Source organism: Phoca vitulina, unplaced genomic scaffold (genome assembly GCF_004348235.1).
Source record: "Phoca vitulina isolate PV1807 unplaced genomic scaffold, GSC_HSeal_1.0 scaffold41, whole genome shotgun sequence".
Lineage (NCBI taxonomy): Eukaryota > Metazoa > Chordata > Mammalia > Carnivora > Phocidae > Phoca > Phoca vitulina.
Genome location: NW_022589744.1, coordinates 787,502 through 811,080, shown reverse-complemented (window position 1 = coordinate 811,080; position 23,579 = coordinate 787,502). Strand labels below are relative to the sequence as shown.

The 23,579-nt window shown below is 39.6% G+C and overlaps 1 protein-coding gene across 5 annotated transcripts in view; it reads left to right on the top strand.

The window, feature by feature from the left end:
• KANSL1 (KAT8 regulatory NSL complex subunit 1) overlaps nucleotides 1–23,579 on the top strand; it is a 179,392-nt gene that overhangs the window by 13,331 nt on the left and 142,482 nt on the right. Inside the window, exon 1 of one of the 5 annotated variants that reach the window (XM_032429415.1) lies at nucleotides 13,815–15,124. The exons of 3 other annotated variants lie outside the window; for them this stretch is intronic. The gene's annotated coding sequence lies outside the window, so the exon portion shown is untranslated. Of the gene's footprint in view, nucleotides 1–13,814; nucleotides 15,125–16,154; nucleotides 16,266–23,579 lie in introns of those variants that run through there. One more of the 5 variants, XM_032429414.1, reaches the window with a different exon arrangement.

Genomic DNA, 23,579 nt, shown 5'->3' with positions numbered 1-23,579 from the left:
TCAGTTTGTTTCCCAGAGTCCAGAGTCTCATGGTTTGTCTCCCTCTCTGATTTCTTCTCATTCAGTTTTCCCTCCCTTCCCATGTGGTCCTCCGCACTATTCCTTGTGTTCCACATATGAGTGAAACCATATAATTGTCTTTCTCTGCTTGACTTATTTCACTTAGCATAATCCCCTACAGTTCCATCCATGTTGATGCAAATGGTGGGTATTCATCCTTTCTGATGGTTGAGTAATATTCCATTGTATAGGGGCACCTGGGTGGCTCAGATGGTTAAGCGTCTGTCTTCGGCTCAGGTCATGATCCCAGGGTCCTGGGATCGAGCCCCACGTCAGGCTCCCTGCTGAGCAGGGAGCCTGCTTCTCGCTCTCCCTTTGCCTGCCACTCCCCCTGCTTGTGCTCTCTCTCTCTCTGTCAAATAAAAAATTAAAAAATCTTTTTTTTTTTTTAAAGATTTTATTTATTTATTTGACAGAGAGAGCGAGCGAGAGCAGGAACACAAGCAGGGGGAGTGGGAGAGGGAGAATAGGCTTCCCGCCGAGCAGGGAGCCCGATGCGGGGCTCGATCCCAGGACCCTGGGATCATGACCTGAGCCGAAGGCAGACGCTTAATGACTGAGCCACCCAGCGCCCCCAAAATAAAAAAATCTTTAAAAAAAAAAATATTCCACTGTATATCTGAACCACATCCTCTTTATCCATTCATCTGTTGAAGGACATCTCGGCTCCTTCCACAGTTTGGCTATTGTGGACTTTGCTGCCATGAACATTGGGGTGCCACACCATTTCTTATCTGTTGTGGAAAAAAAGACTAGATTTTCAACTTTAAAAGCTTAATATATTGTACCAAGGTGTGGTGAATAAATTAGTATTTTTGTCATATTTATATATTTTCTGATTTTGATCATAGTGCTCCTTAGCTTTCATGTTTCTCGGTTGAAGATGATGATTTTAAAATGTAATCTCTGGTGAAACCTCCTTCAGCCTCTTAGTCATTCCATTTACATTTCTTTGGATCCTTGTCAGCATTAGTTTGCCTTTCTGGATTTATGGTAACCAGTCAGAACTACATTTCAGATATAGCTAAATCGTGATTTGTTAGAAGGATAGGAAAATATGTTCTATTTATAGTCTTTTCCTTGTTGTTGTCAATAGAATTTCCAACCACCCCCCATCCCCCACCTTTGCACAGAACATCACAGTCTTTTTAGAGGAACACTCTATAATTATTCAAAATTTCTTTTTTGGGGGGCACCTGGGTGGCTCAGTCGTTGAGCGACTTCCTTCGGCTCGGATCATGGTTCTAGGGTCCTGGGATCGAGCCCCGCATCGGGCTCCGTTTGGCGGGAAGCCTGCTTCTTCCTCTCCCACTCCCCCTGCTTGTGTTCCCTCTCTCGCTGTTTCTCTCTGTTGAAAAATAAAATCTTTTAAAAAATTAATTAATTTTAAAAAATTCTTTTTTTTTTTTTTTAACTGTAAGCCATGAATTCTTTAGGTACAACTTGGGTTTTTTCCTGTAGATGCCTTACTTTCCATTTGTCCATGTTGTGATACCTGCTGTTTTCCTGTCTGCGGTATCTTGGCTTTCTCTAGCTCACTGGGCTCTTAGAGCTGATGCAGGGTAAGAATTACCTTCTTAGTTAGGTCTGATGGTTAGAAAGCTTGACCTTATGTTGAGTTGAAATGTGCCCCTCTGCAGTTTCCACTTTGGGCCTAATTTTGTCTACACAGGAACTGCCTAGAGCAACTCTAGTTTCTCTTCTGCTGGACAGATCTTTTAGGTATTTAGACAACTTTCATGCGTGCCAAAGTATTCTCTAAGCTGAAAATGAATCCCTACTTTTTGTAAATGTTTCTCATTTGATACACTTAAAAATCCTTTCCACCTCTCAGTTCCCTTATTTTTTCAGCTTTGTATTATTTCACTATCAGGAAGCTCATCATTCCATCTGCAAAATGGGGAATTTTCTATGTCTTTTAATATAATTTATTCAAATGTTGAATATAGCATTTCCAAAATGTTACCTAATTATCAGTCTTGTGCTTATACTTCTTCATTTGGGGAAGTGCCTCGGCACCCACCATAATTTTCTAACTTACAACCTATTTATGATAAATATTCTCAATTTTGTGGTCACTTAGGTTTTTAAAAAAAAAATAACCTTTTACTTAGAATCTTGTCAAGACTTTTATAAAAGCCCACATAAATCATATTCACATACTTACTTTCTTCTTAGAGAATTTGGGTAGACTGGTATGGTCTTTTAGAAGCCGTGATGTCTTTTCCTCAGAAGGTTATTCATGCTGGTATGTCTTCTGGTCCCATCTTCTATTAGAGATTTGCCAGTTTGGCTGATTTAAAGCTTGCAGCCAGAACCCTTCTCTTGAGTACATGGGAGTTATATTGATGGCATGTTTCTGTTCATTTTTGTTCAGCAAATATTTATTGAGTGCCTAAATATGCCAGGAGTTGATCAAGGGGCTGGATAAATGTTGATAGGGGAAACAGATCTCGATTCCATCCTTCTGGGGCTTATAGGAGGTCAGTCCTCTCATAAAACAGCCAGTTAAGTTCTGCCCTGCAGTTTTATAATTTTATACTCACCTTGTTTTAAAATGCAGTGAATACTTTGGGATTCCATGACTACCTAACATCTGATATATTAGTTTGGAAGCATCTGGTTTTTTTTAATGGTGAATTTGATTGGCTATCAGTGATTTATATGCTTTAAAGAGTAATTTAGAAATAGGTTTTTCTTCCTCATGTCTTCCTTGGTAAATATTGAAGCAAATTAAAGTTATCAGCTATCAGCTGTCTTGCTTTTATCACTGTTTATACCCTGTTTATCAAGTGACCCATCCAGTATTTATTTGGCATATTTTTAAAATATATGTATTTAAACTACTTCTTTGTGGCTTTGCATTTTCTTGCAAGGTTTTTTGTTTTTGTTTTTAAAGATTTATTTATTTTAGAGAGAGTTAGAGTGTGTGAGCATGGGGGGGGGGGGGAGGGGGGGGGGGGGAGAAAGTCCTAAGCAGACTCTGCATTGAGCATGGAGCCTGAATTGGGGCTTGATCTCATGACCCTGAGATCACCACCCCAGTGGAAACCAAGAATGGGGCACTCAACTGACTGCACCACTCAGGCACCCCTCTTGCAAGGTTTTAATTGTTGTTTTGCCTACATATGTCTTAGTGCTCCTGATTAGCTACAGTTTACGGTCTTTTATAGCTTTTCCTCATTTTTGTTGTTCTATTTTGAGTAAAGTTTTTCCCTTCTTCCACCTACCCCTCCCCTCCCCTCCCCCACCCCCACACTAGTTAGCAATTTAAAATTTAAACATTTTAAAAAATTTGGGTTGAGCTCCTGACTTTTTTAATCTCTCGCACTCAGTACAGTACTATAAAGTCCACCTCTATGTTTTGTATTACTCATTTGCTTCTTAAACAATTTTAATTATAACTAAAGTCTACACTTTTTTTCTAAAATTAGGTAACCATATAATACATTTTTTTTTGATCAGCACATGTTTTCTGAATGTGTTTAGGATAGAAAGGGGTGGGCAGAAAGGAGAGGAGGCAGGAAGGTGAAGGTATTCATATAAATATTTTTATTTTTCTCTCACTCTACAGAATGTTGGTTGGGTGTGTTTTGTATCTCTGTTACCTATGGATCATGTATGTCAGTTCATGATTATAATTTAGAACCAAGTTTTGTTATATGTGTATGTTGTAGGTTCTAATTTTTTTTTAAGATTTTATTTATTTAAGAGAGAGCAAGAGAGAAAGCATGAATGAGGGGAGGGGCAGAGAGAGAAGCAGACTCCCCACTGAGCAAGGAGCCGGACTCGGGACTTGGGACTCGATCCCAGGACCCTGGGATCATGATGGGATCATGACCTGAGGCGAAGGCAGATGTTTAACCAATTGAGCCACCCAGGTGCCCCTGTTCTAATTATTTTTGAGAAAGCATTATTGTATTACTTAAAATTTTATCAGTTCCCTCCCAAAGTTTCGTGTTGGTAAACATATAGATTGTTGAACCCCGCATTACTGTTATTGTTGTAGTTTTCAAGTTTCTGAATCCTTGAGCATTAGAGTTGCAAAGAAATCTTGATTTAAACTAGTCAGGCTCCCTGACATGTTTTCTACATGAAGAAACAGAGTGGTGCTGCCATTTGCCCAAAGTCACATAGCTACCAAGTGGCAGAGCTAGAACTTGAATGCCAGTTCAGCATTAATTTTATCAGTCTGATGATTATGGGGATAAACTTAGATGATAAACACATTTATATTGGATCATATGCAAAAAAAAAAGAATCGTTGATTGATGGGGGAGAAAAACAAATGATTAATCTGGCTTGGAAATGAGTTGACTGATCAGCATACTTTTTTGTTCAGCACATACTCTACCTCTCAGATCCTGTATCTGTGGATCAGGGTATCTTCTTCATACTCTGGATAGTGCTGGGGATGACAATGCCACATTTTTTCTCTTTGAACTACCCATTTATAGAAGCCTTGTCAACCATCTGTTATAAAATTCTTAGGGCAGAGTATAATATCGTTGCTTTTCTTTAAGCTTTTAAAATAGTAATCCATGGGGCGCCTGGGTGGCTCAGTCATTAAGCGTCGACCTTCGGCTCAGGTCATGATCCCAGGGTCCTGGGATTGAGCCCCACATCGGGCTCCCTGCTCAGCGGGGAGTCTGCCTCTCCCTCTCCCACTCCCCCTGCTTGTGTTCCCTCTCTTGCTGTCTCTCTTTCTGTCAAAAAAATAAATAAAATCTTTAAAAAAAATAAAATAGTAATACATTCTAGTCCTATCTCATTGAAGATAACCTTTCCAGTAGTAGGATTTTGTGTTCTTGAAACTCTTCCCTCACTGATGTTCTAGTTTGTATCTATCTATAGGTAACTGTTTGTATTGCTGACGTGTTGGGTCTTCCTCATTTCATTCTCATATAGAGTTAATTAGAGTAAGTTGAGTTTGATGGGAACCTCATTTTTTGCTTGTGTGTATTGCTGGTAATGAGTTTGCAAGTGTTACATGAAGGCAGATTAGTGCTCTGAGGTAATCTCTTAAGGGGAAATAAAAGAATTATGGCTTGCCTTTTCTTGAGATTTTTGCAAGTGGTTCAACATTTTTTTTTTTTTTGAAAGTGAAATTGTTTAGAAATTAAGTATTATTTTGGCTCCATCCATTTTTTTTTACAGCTTTATTGAAATACATTTCACATATAAAATTTACCCATTTAAAATGTACAACTGTTTTCTTTTAGTGTATTGACACGGTTGTGCATCTGTCACCAAAATCTAATTTTAGAACATTTTCAACACCCCATAAAGAAACCCCATATCTGTTAGCAGTCACTCCCTATTCCCTTTTGTCCCCCAGTCCCCTACAATCACTAATCTTTCTGTGTCTGTAATTTGCCTATGCTGGACATTCATATAAATAAAATCATACAATATGTGCTCTTTTGTGACTGGCTTCTTTCACTTAGCATGTTTTCAAGGTTCATCTATGTTGTAGCATAGATCAGTACTTCATTCCTTTTTAAGGTCAAATAATATTTCATCGTATAAATATGCCCCATTTTGCTTATCTGTTCATCAGTTGATGGACCTTTGGGTTGTTACTATCTTTTGGCTATTATGAATAATGCTGCTATAAATATTCTTGTGTAAGTTTTTGTTTGGACACCTCTTTTCAGTTCTTTTGAGTATATACCTAGGGGTAGAATTACTAGGTTATATGGTAACTCTGTTTAACTTTTTGAGGAACCACCAAACTGTTTTCCAAGGTAAGTACACCCCTTACATTCACACCCGCAATGTATGAGGGTTCAGTCTCTCCACATCCTTGTCAACGCTTTTAACCATCCATCATTTTGATTATAGTCATGCTAGTAGATGTGAAGTGGTGTCTCCCTGTGGCTTTGAATTCATTTTCCTGATGACTAATGATGAGATGTTTACGTGTGCTTATTAGCTATTTGTATATCTCTGGAGAAGATTTTTCTGTCAAAAGTTTTGCCCATTTTTTAAACTGGATTGTCTTTTTATTATCAAGTTATAAGAGTTATAAGACAAAGGACTTATAACTTTGTCACGTATGATTTTCAAATATTTTCTCCCATTCTGTAGGTTATGTTTTCACTTTCTTGATGAGATCCTTTATTTATTTTTTTAAAAAGATTTCATTTATTTATTTTTAGAGAGAGAGCGTGCGAGTGGGTAGAGGGGCAGAGGGAGATGGAGAGAGAGAATCTCAAGTAGGCTCTGTGCTTAGCAGGAGTTTGATCTCACAGGGCTTGATCTCACAACCCTGAGATGGTGACCTGAGCTGAAATCAAGAGTTGGATGCTTAGCCGACTGAGCCACCCAGGGGCCCCTTGATGGGGTACTTTAATGCACAAAACTTATAATTCTCATGAAGTCCAAGCTACATGTTTTTTCTTGTACTTTGTGCTGTATCTAAAAACCATTGCCTAACCCAATATAATGAAGATTTTACTCTTGTTTTCTTCTAAGAATTTTATGATTTTAGCTCTTAGATTTTGGTCTATGATTCATTTTGAGTTAATTTTTGTGTAAGGTGTGAGATAGGGGTCCAACTTCATTTTATTGCATGTGAATATCCAGTTGTCCTCATACTGTTTACTGAAAAGACTATCCCTCTATCCCCTCTTGAATTATTGTGGCACCCTTGTCAAAAATCAGTTGACTGTAGGGCACCTGGGTGGCTCAGTTGGTTAAGCGTCTGCCTTTGGCTCGGGTTGTGATCCCAGGGTCCTGGGATCAAGCCCTGCATCGGGCTTCCTGCTTAGCAGGGAGCCTGCTTCTCTCTCTGCCTGCCACTCCCCCTGCTTGTGCTCTCTCTCTGTCAAATGAATAAATAAAATCTTAAAAAAGAAAAAAGAAAAAGAAAAAATCAGTTGACTATAAATGTGAGGTCTTATTTCTGGACTCTAACCTATATTTTATTGATCTATATGTTTGTCCTTATGCCAGTACCACACTTTCTTGATTTCTATGGCTTTGAGTTAGTATGAGTCCTCCAACTTCATTCTTCCTTTTCAAGATTGTTCTGGGATTAAATTGAATCTCTAGATTAATTTAGGGGGGAATTGCCATCTTAACAGTGTTAGGTCTTCCAATCCATGAACATGGGATGTCTTTCTACTTAGGACTTCTTTAAATTCTTTTCACAGTTTTTGTAGTTTTCAGAGTATAAATTTTAATACTTCTGTTAAATTTATTTCTAAGTATTTTATTCTTTTTGATAGGTGGAATTGTTTTTAATTTCATTTTCAGATTGTTCATTGTTAGTGTATTGAAATATAATTTATGTTTGTATAGTGATCTTGTATCCTATAATATTGATGGACTTGTTTTTTTAGTTCTAATAGTTTATTTGTTGGTTCCTTAAGGATTTTTTATATACAGCATTATGGTATGTAAAAATAGATTAGTTTTACTTTTTCCTTTGTAACCTTAATGCTTTTTCTTTCTTTTTCTTGCCTAATTGCCCTGGCTAGAATCTCCAGTACAATGTTGAATAGAAGTGGTGAGAGCAGACATCCTTGTTTTGTTCTTGATCTTAGAAAGTATTCGGTCTTTCTCCATTAACTATGATGTTAGCTGTGGTTTTTTTGTAGATAACCTTTTGTTAGGTTGAGGAAGTTTTCTTCAATTTCTGGTTTCTTGTGTGTTTTTATCATGCAAGGGTATATTGGACTTCATCAAATGCTTTTTCTGCATCAACTGAGTAGTCATGTGGTTTTAATTCTTTATTAGTATAATGTATTGCATTCATTGACTTTCAGGTATTAAACCAACCTTGAATTCCTAAGATTAGTCACACTTGGCAAAGGTGTACTGTCCTATTTATATGTTGCTGGATTCATTTGCTAGTGTTTTGTTGAGGATTTTTATATCTATATCCATAAGGGATATTGGTCTGTAGTGTTTTGTTTTGAAATATCTTTGTCTGGTTTAGGTATTAGGGTAATAACAGTATTATCATATGAATTGAGATATGTTCTTGACTTCATCTTGAAATAATTGTTGTTTAACTTTGGACATTCGTTTAGCAGTAGTAAATTCTAATTGCTTAATTAATGAAGATAATAGTTAATATAACTAATGTTTAAGAAATGATGTGCTATTGAATTTGTGGCAGTCAGAAGAGACCTAAAAGCTTCCCCCCAGTGCAACAGAAAATATTTGAGAGTGAAAGGAGGGATGCAGAATTAAATACAATTGGATTAGGTCACAGATTTTCCTTTTCTAGAATTCTGCCTATCCTAGATATTCAGGGTAGAGGTTCTAAGTCCAGTACTTTAGATCTTCACCTCTTACTTGGTTTCCTTAACTTTGGTTTTATTTTGGGGTAATTGCATTGTTACCTCATTCTAGTTATGCCATAAATAATACCCAGTTTTAGCATTCTTGGGGGTGGTTTAGGCAAGCTTCACAAAAGGGATCAGAAGAAAGTGTAATTGGAAGCAAAAGCACTAAAATTTTGCTAATTGTTCTCATTACTTCTTAGCTTTGAATTTTTAACCATTTAAAATGTCAGTGAATAGAAGGGATTTTTCTTGGCTGCCACGTAACTTATGAGGGTGACTCAGTAGTTTCCTCTAGCAGGTACTACAGTGATTAGCATCCACTAGGACCTCAATAAATGTTTATGAATGAATAGGAAAGAATGTTAGGGCTTTAAGGGGATATCCAGTTTTACTGAAAATCAAAGAAGGTCATTCAAGGCAAGAATATTAATATTACTGTTGTCATATTATAAAAACTTAATGACTTAGCCTAAATATTACCAGCAGGATCACATTTTGATATTGCCAGTATAGATATAATAAGAAATGTGAGTTTTGCCCCCTCCCCTACACAGAAAGTTTTTTTCTTTTTTATATCACAGAAGATACAGTTTCATTTAGCAGTTAAAAAAAAAACTTTTTTTTATTTCTGTTTGTTCTTCTAGTTAAAGTTCATTTGGGACAAGTTTTCTTAGATAAATTTGTCTAAATTTGATTGTGGGAATTAATTTGGAATATGGCTGAAAATACTAAATACTGTATTCTTTTTGTCTAATTCAGAAATGAGAAAAGGTTGTTGTTAAGGAAATTATATATGATTTCTTAGTAAATGAGTGACAGAGATAAGATAGGGACTTTAGCATTTCCTGAATTCTAGTCATGTTCTTAGTAGCTTATGGTCTCATTTATAATATTGTATCCACAACAATTTTTACATTAGATCTTTGCAAGTTTCATTATTTGTATAGAGGGATTATATTCAGGATTTTGGGGGGATTGCATATTTATCTATAAATGATCTAAAGCAGTGTTTTTCCAACTTTTCCTTTAAAGTACTCAGTCTGGGCGCCTGGGTGGCTCAGTCGTAAGCGTCTGCCTTCGGCTCAGGTCATGATCCCAGGGTCCTGGGATCGAGCCCCACATCGGGCTCCTTGATCAGGCTCCTTGCTCAGCGGGAAGCCTGCTTCTCCCTCTCCCACTCCCCCTGCTTGTGTTCCCTCTCTTGCCATCTCTCTCTCTAATAAAGAACCTGACCTGTTCCTTTAAGTGGTTGTATTCAGTTGAATTTTAGTGCTATCTTCTGAATTATCGCAAAATAAAGTACTTCTTGATTCAGGAGTGCTTTCAGAGTTAACCTGTAACTTTAGTTATTGTTCTTATTACTAACACAGTTAAAACACGAGGCTGTCTAAGATTAGTTTTTCTTCTCAAGGTGAAATGATAAGGTAACAACTTTATGTAAATTTGGGAGTCTATCTCTAGTATGAAGAAGAAAATTATCTTGTTTTTAGGTGGGATTGAAACTAAGGAATGCCATGCTTTCTTATAATACTTTGCCATTTACAAAAGTTTTTTACATGCCTTAAGTTGTTTAATCTTACTGAAAGTTTGCTACTGGACTGAGTACATAAGAATATATATTCGGCGGGGTGCCTGGGTGGCTCAGTCGTTAAGCGTCTGCCTTCGGCTCAGGTCATGATCCCAGGGTCCTGGGATCGAGCCCCACATCGGGCTCCCTGCGCAGCAGGAAGCCTGCTTCTCCCTCTCCCACTCCCCCTGCTTGTGTTCCCTCTCTTCTGTGTCTCTCTCTGTCATATAAATAAATAAAATCTTAAAAAAATATATATATATATTTGGGGGGCACCTGGGTGGCTCAGATGGTTAAGCATCTGCCTTCGGCTCAGGTCATGATCCCAGGGTCCTGGGATCGAGCTCCTGCATTGGGCTCCCTGCTCGATGGGGAGTCTGCTTCTCCCTCTCCCTCTCCTGTTCCCCCTGCTTGTGCTCTCTCACTCTGTCAAATAAATAAATAAAATCTTAAAAAAAAAGTATATATTTGGAATCAGTCGAGACCTCCATTTAATGAAAAAAAATGGATTTCTGAGCCTTTATAGTCATTGTAATCACGGTGAGGATTTTCTTTTACTTATATTTGGCTAAATCTGGATACTTGTGAAACTGTGAAATAGGTAGTATTGTTTGGGTTTAATACTTTTTATCACGCTTGTAGTTCTTATCAAGTGAGTAGCCTGTTTCTGTTGAGAGGCTGGAACTTCTCTGAAAGGCAGATGATGCAAGGGGGAAAGTGAGAATTGGAGACTGACCTCTGATCTCAGCGTGTCCTTCTGCTGTAGGGCTTAGGGCAGAATCCTAACTGTTCTCTCTCGGCCTCATCTCATTTTTGCATTAATAAAATTTGGAGGTTTAACTAGATGACCTTCCATATTCCTTCTACACCCAAAATTCTTTGATTTAAATTTCTTACCATTGGCTCACTTCATTCTGGCTTTCTACTTAATATTTAGATGGTGAAATATTAACATGAGAGCAAGCACCGATTTCAGTTTTAAAGATGTTTCTTTCATGATATAATTTAATGTTGTCTTAAATAGATTGATGCATTCATTTCTGTGATATTTGGAACAGGGTCTTGAGCTTAATAGGTACTCACTAAATTTTTGTTGAATGAATGCATTTTATCTTCTTATGTGGCTTTAGATTTATAAATGTAAATAATCTTTTTCAGAATTAGAATATGTTTTTAGGGAGCTCAAAGTATTTTTATTGGTAGTGTTATCTGAGTTTATGAATGAAAACATTGTTTGCCAGAGTAGGTAGGAATTTGAAGTTTGAATTAGGGAAGAGGTGCTGACCTTAGCTTGTATTTTAACCTTCTCAATTATTAACTTTGGAAAATAGCTTTAATAGTTAAATTTATGAAGTAGGCACTACAATCTCCTTTTTCCAGAGCAGAAACTGGGGCTTATAGGTTAAATACTTTGCCCAGAGTAACACAGCTGGCAATTCATGGAGGCAGATAAAATCTAGGGCTACCCCCGCATCCTATACTCTTAGTTACCACACTATACCTTTTATTCTTTTTTTTTTCCAGCAAATTCTTACAAAGTGCCTCCTTCTGCAAAGCTCTGGACTAGGTCCCGGGGATGTAATGATGCAATGATAAATAACAGAAACTGGGACCCTATTTGTTTGAAACTAAATGGTTTAGGACGTTCTCTCCTGAGTTTTTTATATATATAAAGATTTATTTATTTATTTTAGAGAGAAAGCATGAGCACAAGTGGGAGGGGCAAAGGGAGATGGAGAGAGAATCTCAAGCAAAATCTGCCCTGAGCTCTAGGGGGAGCTCGATCTGATGACCTTGAGATCACGATCTTAGCCACAACCAAAAGTCAGATACTTAACAAACTGTACCACTCAGGCACCCCCTGAGTTAATATATATTTTTTAAGTGCAAAACAAATTACCCCCTTGTCATTTTGAGATTAGTTTGGACATATGAAGTACTGAATTTGTGATAGAAGGTTCTGCTTAAGAATATCTGGCTTGTTAAGAGATAAATGGTGGGGAAGTTATTAGAGAGTGTCTTCTTGGAATATGTTTATTGTACAGGTGAGAGTTATAAATCTGAACCATAGTTCCTGCCTTTAAGGGCTTTCAGGCAGGCTTCAGAAGTAAGACTGATATATGAAAACAATCTCAAAGGAATTACAGAAAGCATTTAATCAAGATCAGGGTAATATAGTGCCAGTTATCTATATTACTGTTAAGTATGTAAATGATAATAGTGGTCTGGTGGAACATATCTTGAAGGAAAAATAAGTGGCAGTATATTGGGGGAGAGGAATGAACAAAGAACGATTGTGAGGAGGGATGGTCCTCTTTTTCTAGGCGGAAAGAAAATATAGATAAAGACATGGATGGATACAGAGTTGTGTATAGAAGGGAAGGACTTTGCTGAAGAATAAATAAGGTTTTATATAGTATGATAATATGAATAATCAAAGTAATACAGATATTCTAAAATATGAGAAATTAATTAGAATTTTTTTGACTTTAGGTATAGAAAAGCTAACTTAAATTGGCTGAAACAATAAAGAAATGTTTGTTGTTACATTGTTCTCATGTAGCTGGAAGTCCAAAAGTCTTGCAGATGTCAGGATTATTTGATGTAATGGCTTCATGCTGTCACCAAGGACAAAGGTTCCTGCCAGCTCTCCATTCTGCCCTCTTTGATGATGTTGGTGGCATCTTTAGGCTAGCTCTAGGGGGACTGTAGCATTTTGAGGTGTCATGTTTAGCAGTCTGAAGAAGAGGGAACTGTTTCTCTCATTTCGTCTTTAGGAATGAAGAAGCTTTTCTCACAATTCTCTCTTGCAGGCCTTCCAATGGGCTTCCAATCATGTCTCATTGGCCAGGATTGGGTTTCATGCCCATTCCTAACCAATCATTGGCAGAGAGGATGGGTTAAATTAATCCATTAGGATGAAGTGGATATTTGAGAGTCATCCACAATGATTACTCCAAGAGTGATTTGAACAGTAAGGTGTGTATGAGTGTGTGTGTGTGTGTGTATGTTTAATCAGCCTTGACATCCACTATATTTCTGGGGTAAATTTTAAGAAAATGTATTTCTCTTCTTAAGATTTTTGCATTTGTAGTGGCTCACCTTAGAATGTCCTTATTTGTAAAAATTGGTGCCTTAGCAAAAAGACATCTGGTTTGAGACAAGAATGTAAAACATGTTGACTGATTTAAATGCCATAAATACTGAACTCCCGAGTCTTAGGTTAAGCAATGAGAGAATGGGAAAGTTGGAATTTATTTTTCCCCAAAATGCAGGTTTTATTTTTTTTTTTAATTTTTTTTTAAAAGATTTTATTTATTTATTTGACGGAGAGGGTGAGAGAGCACAAGCAAGGCGAACGTTAGAGGGAGAGGGAGAAGCAGGCTCCCCGCCAAGCAGGGAGCCCCATGCGGGGCTCGATCCCAGGATGCTGGGATCGTGACCTGAGCCAAAGGCAGACGCTCAACCATCTGAGCCACCCAGGTGCCCCTAATTTTTTAAAAAAGATTTTATTTATTAGAGAGAGAGAGAGAGAGAGAGCAAGCATGAGCGGGAAAGAAAGGGAGAGGGAGAAGGAGGCTCCCTGCTTGGTGGGGAGCCCTCCCAAAGCAGGGCTCATCCCAGGACCCTGGGATCATGACCTGAGCCAAAGGCAGATGCTTAACCGACTGAGCCACCCAGGCGCCCCCAAAATGCATGTTTTAAAAGAAGCATTTCCACCTTCTCCTAATCCATTGAAAAAATGTATTTTATAAACTTGGTTATTTGGGGGCCTAATTAAATCTGACAGTTGAGTTTTAAGAGTTGGCAGGCTACTTACTAATCAGTAGTAAGATTAATTATTTTGTGGGTGGGTGTCTTTGAACGTAATATTTTTAAGTATACACTGCAAGGGGCTTTGCCTTATTTGGTGTTTTTCATTCTGCTCATTTAGATGTCAGAATCCTTAGATTAGGGCTCTAGTTCGCCATCTATTGGTCTGTGTTTAACACCCTTCTGCTATATTTTTGGAATTACTATTTATGTGGAGATATGTATATACATTTCTTGATCAACTAAATTTTCTTTACCAGGATTATAAAAAGCCAAGACTAGCATCTCTTTTGGATGTATATACAAATATGTACACATATATTAGTTTATTCTTTGTGTAATTTGTGACTTCATTATTAGCTGCTTGCTTTTTTGATATTTGAGAACCATGACTATCATTGATAGTGTGATTTTAAGAGTACAAATGGAAACTGATGGAAATATAGGTGTAGATGCTATAGGAGCTGGCGAGTTATTGTAACTTTGTGGAGGACTGAGGGTGTTTTTTGACTAGCAGAAGCGAGGCATACCACCGGATATTGGTTCTGGTAAGCCACAAAACAGTATTGAGCATTTCTCATCTTCCTTTTTCACAGTATTGAGCATTTCTCATCTTCCTTTTTCTATCTTGCTGAATTTGATGATTTAATTGTTGGAATCATTTTGTTGTTGTTGTTGTTCAGTCATTTAAAGTAAATTCTGATGAATCCCAGAGTTCCTTTTTAAAATCTCAAAGCACTGAATTAATCTTTTGGCAACTTTTTCTTTGGTTTTAAAGGATAGTGGAATTAAACTTTGTGTGACACTGCATTATATTGCTTAACTTTTTTCATCTAGAAAAGGTTCCATTATTTTATGGCCCTGTTTTGGGAGAGGAATAAAATACTGTGCCAACAAACTGGTCATGAGAAACGATAAAGTGCCACCACTTTAAACCAACTCTGGTAGGAAAGTGGGAAGTTTGCTTTTTGTTGTGAGATTTGGGTTTCTCTGTGGAGTTCTTTGTTAAACTTTTAGCATAGCAGTGAACTTCCTTTTGGTGGCGACAGGAAGCATAAATACTCATTGTGTAATGCCATTTGCCTGCTTTGGCGGATCTGCCAAGCCATGACACCCAAAACAAGACGCGTGCTTCTTAACGAAAACTACAGTTCCCAGCGGGCCCGGCGCGGGTGGGCCATCACTTCCCCTCTCGCTCCCGGCTGTCCCTTCCCGGGCTGGCCCGGCGCGGGCCCTGGCATGCGCCTGCGCAATGACGACGTGCGCCTTTTTTTTTTTTTTTCCACCCTGGCGGCTGCGGAGCGCTGCGCTGGGGCTAGTGCCCAGGCGTGCTGCAGTGTACGGAGGCAGTCGGCTAGGACAAAGGGCGGCAGAAAGCGCTTCACTGGTCAGGGAGCTTCCTACCCGATTCAGCGCGCGTTTAGCCCTGGAATAGTGTGGCACCGACGGCATTAGCCTGTTTACTACACAGTGCAAACAGTTCCTCGCTCACGTCCTCTTGCTCCGCCGCGCCTGCCCGCCTTGCCCCCTCATAGCCGGCGCGCGGCCCCACCAGCCCCAGCGCGGAGGGAATGTGACGGCGTCAGTGCCTCAGGTTAGCCTCACCTCTGCCGGAGCGAGGGCCCGCTCCCGCCTGCCGCAGTGCCGCGTGCCGTCGCCGCACGTCTGGGAGCAGCTGGGTCCCGGCGCCGCGGCCTCCGCAGATGGAGGTGCAGAAACAGCGGCCGCGGCGAGGAGCCATGACTGAGGCGGCGGCGGCCGCGCCTCCTGGCGGCCCGCGGGGGCGGCGCGGCGGGCGCCCCCTGGCGGCGCGCCGGGGCGGAGCGGCCCTTCGCCGCCGCAGCCGCAGCCGGCGGAGGCGCTGCTGTCCCTCCTCCCCGTGTCCCCGGCGCTCGCCCGCTCGCTCGCTCGCTCCATTCTCCCTCCGCTTCAGATTAAAGGGGGGGAGGGAAAAGGAGCTCGGCCGCCATTTTCCCAGTGCCGCCGCCACCGCCGCCACCGCTCGCTGAGCCGGCGGGAGAACAGAGCACCGTAGCGAAGCCGACTCGTCTCGCCGCGGAGGCGCGGGGGGCGGCCGGAGCGCGCTCCCCGGCCGGGAAGAGGCGTGCGGGGGTGGCGGCTGGGGTGCGGGCTCGGGCTGCAGACGGCGGCGCTTGTTTGTGCGGGGCGGGGGGGCGGCTTCACCCTCTGCCCCCGCCCGCCAGTCCTCCCGGCCGGGCTGCGGTCCCCGGCCGTGCCCAGGCCCCGCCGGAGCCGAGGAAGGCCGGAGAAGGGGCCCGAAAGAGAAGAAAAAGCGGCCGCTCCCCGCCGCCGCCTTCCCCTCCCCCTCCGCCTCGCCCCCCCCCGCCCGGAAAGTCAGGGCGGCTCCGGGCGCCGGGGGGGAGGAGAGCGGCGGGCCCGGGCCGGAGCCGCCGCCGCGCGCCCCCGCCTGCCTCCGCCGGCCCTCGGCGCCCAGGCCGGGGGCTGTTTGCAAACTGCGCCCATTTTGTGGGGCTGAATCCGCCCGGGCAACGCTCCTCCATCACGTGGTAGGTGCTGCTGCTGCTGCTCCTCTCCTCCTCCTCCTCCCGCTGCCCTTTCTCCTTCTCCTCGCTCTCCCTGTGGCTCCCATTTCTCTCTCTCTTTGTTAGTTGTAACTAGAAAGGCAGGGCAGGGCAGGAAAAATCCCCGGAACTTTAAATGGCCTCTCCGGGCTTCCCCGCTGCGGGTCCGGGGCTGGGAGTCGCCCCAAGGGCGGGGGTGTGCGGGGGCCCTTCCCCACCAGCTGCCGCCTCGTTCGCCAGCTTTTCCTTTGGCGTTCTATTTAAAAATGCGGCCTTACGAACACGGTTTATTCCCGTAAAAAAAACCCCAAACAAACTCTGGCTCTCGCCTTGAACTTCTCTTGACTGCAGAAGGCCTTTCTCTGCTCGAACACACATCTTGCGCGTTTCACGGTGTGTATCACAACTCTGATTGTTAAGTCAGATGGTTATTTGTTTCGTGTATTTATTATTTTTGTTGCCTGTATATTGAGGTCACTTGGGTTTTCAGATCTAGTCTCCCTCAGGCGGACGTGTTTGTTTGTTTTTTAAAAAAACTAAAGAGGAAGAGGCATTTATTTGCTTTTAAGTGAGTTTGGGGGGCCTGTTTTCCGGCTGACTGTCTTTTGATTCTTCAGCAAATAGTTTGATTGTTTTCCATCCGATAAACAACCTTACCCTCATATTTTACTTAAAAATCCTTTTGTTTTCCATTGTCGGGATCCCAGTGTGGTTTTTTGGAGAAACACGTTACTTAACTATTGCTTATAGATTGCCTTAGGGGAGAAGGGGTGACATGATGGCGCCACTTTAAATTGCTCTCTTTCCTCTGATTTTCCCCCCTTTTATTCTGGAGGTCAACTGGAGCATTTTTCCTGATCTGTTAATAAAACTGTATTTGAGAATGTTAACGATACAACTTGTAGGGCTAGAGTTTGGTACCTTAAGGGTCGGGAGACCCGAATCCCGAGCTCCCCAAAGTTCCGAGAAATCTTCCTAGTCCTCCTGCCTCGCTCCCTCCCCTCCATTCACAATCCTGGTGTTGCCATCTCCTTTGTCACGTGGCTAGCAATCATTGTGTTTTTTTGTTTGTTTTGGGGTGTGTGTTTATATTTTTAAATTGTAGTCCAGAAGAACCTACCCTCTCCCCATTGGAGAGATCAAAACATTTTAGTTGTTTTAGTTTGAGAGTAGGAGAACATTTATAATAAATGATAAAATTACATAATCTTTGCCTTGCATAATCATGATATAGTTATAGATTGTTACTGAACTTTTGTCTCTAAAGCCCTTTCAAGTATGGAAAGTAGTACGTTGGAATATGTTTTGCATTTTTTAGAATAGTCTGTAGTTCTGATTTTTCCCAGCTTCTTGGGTCTTTTAAGTACCACTGTTTACAAAGGCTTAAGTGGGTGTGTTTTCCCCTCCCCCTTCTATACGATATACTTGGTTCCTTTTCTAATAAACTGCCTGACCAATTTAGAAATTTTCAGTTGTCTGCAGCCATTGTCAGTTAAAACTATTTTTTTCTCCCAACAACAGGGAATACTTTTGAGTAATAATTGTTTTCCACCTAAAGGTATTTCATCATGTTTCTGTTGCATTTTTGATCCAGAGAATTTTTGCTTTTAATCCTTGAGGTTTAGAAGAATTGTTTCATTATATGTTTCTTCATCTCAGTTTTCCCAATAATTGGGTAAATTTCTATATTATAAAATATCAAGTATGTTTTTCTCTTGTTTTACATAGGTTACTAGCTACTTTTCCAATTAAAAAAAAGTACAGTGAGTTAGCAAATATCTTTAAAAAAAAAAGTAAAAATGAAATGTAGTGATTCTTAAGTGCATTGATTCATTTCCTTTTATCATGTATATTTTTAATGGTTTGGGCCATTTTCTTTGCTAACAGTTACATCATGTCATGTGATATGTACAGTGTGATGTGTAGTTCTAAAAATAAGGCAAGGTAAAAATGCTCATCCCTTGGGAATTTAAAAAATGTATTATATGTGGGGTAACTGTTCTCAGTCATGAAATTTTGATTTTGATTTCCGCTTTGTTTCTCCAACAGAGTATTGCAATTTCTTTGACCTTTCCCGTATTTGATATATTTGTTAGTGATCTCATGATTTGAGGTGGTTAACTTTTTATTTCTCAAGTATGCACTACTTGGAGGGAAACGTTAGATGTGACAGCGATTCTTAACATCTGTATTATAGTGAAGATGGTTTCTGAGGACTACTACATTTAAGTATATATAAAATAACTTTTTGATTTGTGTCTGTAGACAGTTAAGAGAGTGATCAATTAATTATTGATAGAGTTTGAGGTAAGGCAGGGCTTTTGGTCCTTCCACTTACATGAATCTGTTGAATGAAGTATTTAGAAGTGTCCCTGCATCTTTCCTGAAAGCCTTATTCAGAACGTTAGTATTTGACTTTTGTGCTTTACCAAAGTGAGATGTTAAATTTTTGTCTGATTTTTTTTATTCCTGCCTACACACGTTATTTCTGTGGTTAAACCTGCAGAACATTCTTTGATTGTTAGACTTATCATTATCCTGTTGAGGAAAATTCTGGAAGCTGGAAAATGAGTAAGCCTAGTTCACTTTTGAGCTTTTATCAAGGTGAGAAGAAAGGAAAATACTTCCATTTTTTTTTCTTCTTCAAACACTGCCAGTACTCTTTCTTCTTTAGTAATGCTACACTGTAAGCAGTGTCTCTACATCCTCTCCATTTTATTGGGTTGACCACAGATTTTAATTGTATTTTAAGGTGAATAACAAGTTTTAGATTTGTTCTGTTTGACATAACCAGAATTATGTAAACTGTAAACATAGGGCCATTATGAGTGGTGATGCTGGTTTGAGAAGGTATTTTAGCATTGAGTGGAGTAAAGCTTAGTTGCCTTGTTATACTGGAAAAGCAATTTTAAAATGTAAAAAATATGCTAGTCCATATTGGATTTTCAAAACAAGTTATTGAAAATCCTTTGTTTAAAGAGTAATGCCTATTCCTCTTATATTTAGTCAGCTTCCTTGGGGGAGTTGGTAGGGGTTATTTTTTTCTTGGTGAAGCTGTTAAGATACAGAAACTAAGTGACTTCGTTCCTGGAGAGAGATTTTTAAAAATTGATTCCCACCCCCATCCCCCCCAAAGGATATCTCCCCTGAGTTTGGAAAGGAGGGAATAGTACACGCTAAGTATGTGGTCTTTTGTGGATTGCCCCGGAATAAATCTTGTCATTGAGTGGTTTATTTAGTTTTAAAGCACCTTTTCACCACCCTCTTTCTCTCTTTTAGATTAAGTTTCTGGCTTGATTGGTTAAACTGTTCCATGTCTCAGGAAGCATATTTTAACTTTTGTCCCGTTTTACTTGATCACTTTACGAAAGAGTACAGTGCAGGTGTCTCTAATAAAATGGCCTAAACACCTGGCTTGCCTACTGTGTCAGTGCAATGAGTACTTGGACCATGTCCTTTTCCTAAAATAGGACTTTAAATACTTTCTGGAAATCTAAATTCAGACTAGTTTTTGAGTCTTCATGTTGATTCTGAAGATGTATGTTTGAATTATAGTTTCTATCCTAATAAATGCTTATTAGCCTCTGGGCATACTAAAAGTTGTGCAAAAATACTCCTGCCTGAGTGCAATAATTCATAACACAAAATAAAATTCTTTCATCAGTACTTCCTACTCCCTGGAATGTGAGATCAAAAAGACAGTATGAATTAGAAAAGACAAATATCCCACTGTAGCAGAGGTCACCAACTCAATTTTGAAGGCCACAAGAAGGGGTAGAAAGTAAGTGGTATCCTTGGGTGTCACTTGCAGTTTGTGGGTCATAGGAAAAAGATGTATGGAAGGGTCTCTGTTAGTTATTAGTTCAGTTATCATTTGTTCCTACATTATGCCATGTGCTTGTCTTTTACAATGTAGGGTAAAATGTATAGAAGAAAATAAGCCAGTTGATGTGATTTTCCAAAAAGAACTGAAATAGGTACTTTTTATGTGTGTTAACCTTTTACATGTCTTTGATAGAATAAAGGTAAAGCTAAAAACGCAGAGTATGAGGAAACCAACTTCAGTGTAGAGAGCACAACTGATAATTCATGAATGAAAAATAAGCTTGCGTAGTCTGAGCGAGAAACTTAAAGAGCATATATGAAGATTTTAAACTTTTTTATGCCGGGAGGCCTTCAACGTGGAGACGTTTTAAATTCTTGTTTTTTTTGTTGTTGTTGTTGGGTTGCAGTGTCTGGCACATAGTAGCTGTTTAATGAATGTTACCTTCTGCAAGCCTTGCTTTTCCAAGATTTTAAGCTAGCTCCATAAAATTTTAACATTTGAATGCCCGACCCCCTAGGGAGTTACTTAGCTGAGAATTATTTAGCTATACATTTTATTGTTGTTGATTGTAAACTTGCCTTTTTTCTCTAGTTCTAATTTTTTTAGAATTACTGTTGCCACCCCAAGCTTTTGGGAGTCAGGAAATGTAATAAGGTGGAGGTAAATTCAGTGCAGTTTTATCTAAATGTTATCAAAAACTCTGGTTCTTGTTACTTGAACAGGAATCCCAAATGAGATCTCCTTCTGAATTTTAAATACAGCATATTCTTCCCTTGTTTGGAAAAAGTTGAGTAGTATCAAACTTAATGGAGCCCCTCATCTTTTAAATTCTTTTTAAAAAAAGAGCAGCTTAAGGTCAGACCTGGTTAAATTCAGTTGGAGGGCAAATGTTGAGGAATAAAAAAGATGAATAACAATTTTGTTGTTAGGATGTTAAACCAAAAATTGCTAAAAACTGATACGTATGCTTTCTCTTGCTATTTGCTATTTGGCCTTTGTAACTGCTTATTAGCACCTCCCCCGGAGGGTGTGAAGGGATAGAGGTGAAAGCTAATTAGTTTAGTTTCTGATGTTTGCTAGTAGAGAGGCTTTGTAGAAATACTAATTGATTAAGTTGAAATGTCAGGGAAGTTTCATTAAACTGTTCATACATTACCATGGACAACTGAGGATGTTTGAAGACCTCAAGCATATATCAAAAAAACTGGACTGCTGTTTTTCAGTTACTGATTTACTGCTTACCTCTTAGTTTTCCCTTTGGCCTCCCAAGTGAATGAAAGGAGGATGTTAGTATTAACTTTTAACATTTTCCTGGCATTGGAAAAGTTATTTTTTTTTTTTATCATTAATTCAAAACTCTTCAGGGATAAGGTAAGTTTTTGAATTGCTTGGACCCTTCAAGCAGTATCTGGTTTTAGGATTGTTCAGAAACACTTGTATTATTAGAGTTTGTTAGAAAGAAATGAGATAAAAATACATTTTTCTTTCTTTTGTGAGCTAGATTGGTAGGAAATTTGAATTCAGATGATAGGGTAGAAATAGGATAAAACTCCAATAAATACTTTGATACATAGTCATCTTTCGAAACAGTTCTCTGTTTATATGTTTTTAAACACAAATGGGATTATACTTGTTATGTGGCTTTTTTTAATGTAGCTGTGTATCATAGAGGATTTTCAAATTAAATTATGCAGTTCTCTTTTAAATAACTGCATAGTATTCTAGTGTGTCTTTTAAGTTCAGTTTTTTTCCTTGTGTTACAATTTTTCAGTGAAAGAATTATGCATATTTCTTTACCTATGAGAGTATTTTCTGTTGGATAGGTTCCTAGAAGTGCAGTTACTAGGTAAATGTTTGGGTAATTGCATTAAAATTTTTGGTAGATACTGCTTTCAAAAGGCTTATGTAACCAAATTTAATAGTTTAAAAAGTACATTTAAAAAGTTTGCAAGTCTGAGTGCAGGTGCTTGGCATTGTAAATGACTGGAACCTGAGGTAGATGAAGTCTGTCCTAGATTCACTTGATGCCTGCTTCTCGTTAGGTTGTTATCTTTATGATCAGACATTCTATTAACTTCATCATGGATCCCCATCTGATGCATTCAACATACAGTACTCAGGTTACCTAACGTGTATTGGTCTTTCTGCCAGGCACAGTGCTACATGTGGGGGATAGAGATAAAACAAGCCATAACCCTCCCCCTCCTTTTTTTTTTTTTTTTTTTTTTTTTTAAAGAGACGTGTACAGTCTAGGGAAGGAGGGGACAGACAAGATTGGGAGTTTATATTACATTATGAGCTGTTGCCCAGGGTGTCATGAGAGTGCAGATAAGACCCTAGAGAGGGAAGGACCCCTAACTCAACCTATAATGAATGGGGAATACTTGAAAGAGCATGTGATCTTGGAAGTGAACCTTGAAAAGAAAGAGTAGTGTGGGCAAAGGTGCAAGGGCATGGAAAGAGCCTGGAGCTATAAATAAGATTCAGGTGGCTGGAGTGGGGACAGGTTGGAGATGAAGCTGAGTGTAAAAAGGGGCCAGATATATGCTGTGTAGGGAGTTCGGATTCATCCTTACCCTAGAGTCATTGAAAGATTTTTAAGAGGATCACAGCATGGTCAGATTTATGTCTCTTTCTCCTTCCTTTCTAATAATCATTTTGGTAGTGGACGCTAGATTGAAGGCTTGCTGAGACAGGAAGAAAGAACAGTTGGGAAATTATTACTGCCTGAATTACTGTAGTACATAATGAGGCTGTGAACTGAGGCAGTGGCATTAGGATGGAATGAATGTGCCTATCATTCTACCTATTGAACCCTCCCTACTCAGCCTTCAAAATTCAGTCAGAATGTCCTCTCTTTCTGGAACCCTTCCTTGACCCCTTCACGCAAAGCACAGTATTTATCATCTGGTTTTACCTTTGCACCTACTTTCTATCCTCTTATCTTTGTCGTTAATGAAGCTGCTCCTGTAGTCTTTTTATTATTTGTATGTGGCATTAGTATGTGCTTAAATGAGTTATCTATGATAGATGGTAAATCAGTAGTTGGGATCAGTATTCACTCACATGGGGAATGTTGAGCGACAGGAATTGGTTTTGGATTTGGTGTTGGGGCAGGGAATGGGTTTGGATATGGGATTCTTGAAGTAGCTGTTATGAGTGATGCTGGGCCCTCCCTACTTACTCTTTAGGTTTCAACTAAGATACTGCCTCCTTTGGGAAGCCTTTTATGACCCTACTGATTTGGCTTGTGTGAGGGCCCCTTAATGTGGTTCCCTGGGATTCCCTGATCACACAGTAGTGTCTGTCTTGAGTGGTTCTTTTCATTCTTGTAGGCACTTAGTGTGGTGATTTGAATGTTGTAGGCATTTTCATAAAATGTTTATTGGAGATCATCAGTTGGTGTTCCCTCACTGACTTTCGTCTAAAGACTAAAATTCCAAGTCTAGTGTCTAGCAATGAAGGCTCTTCCA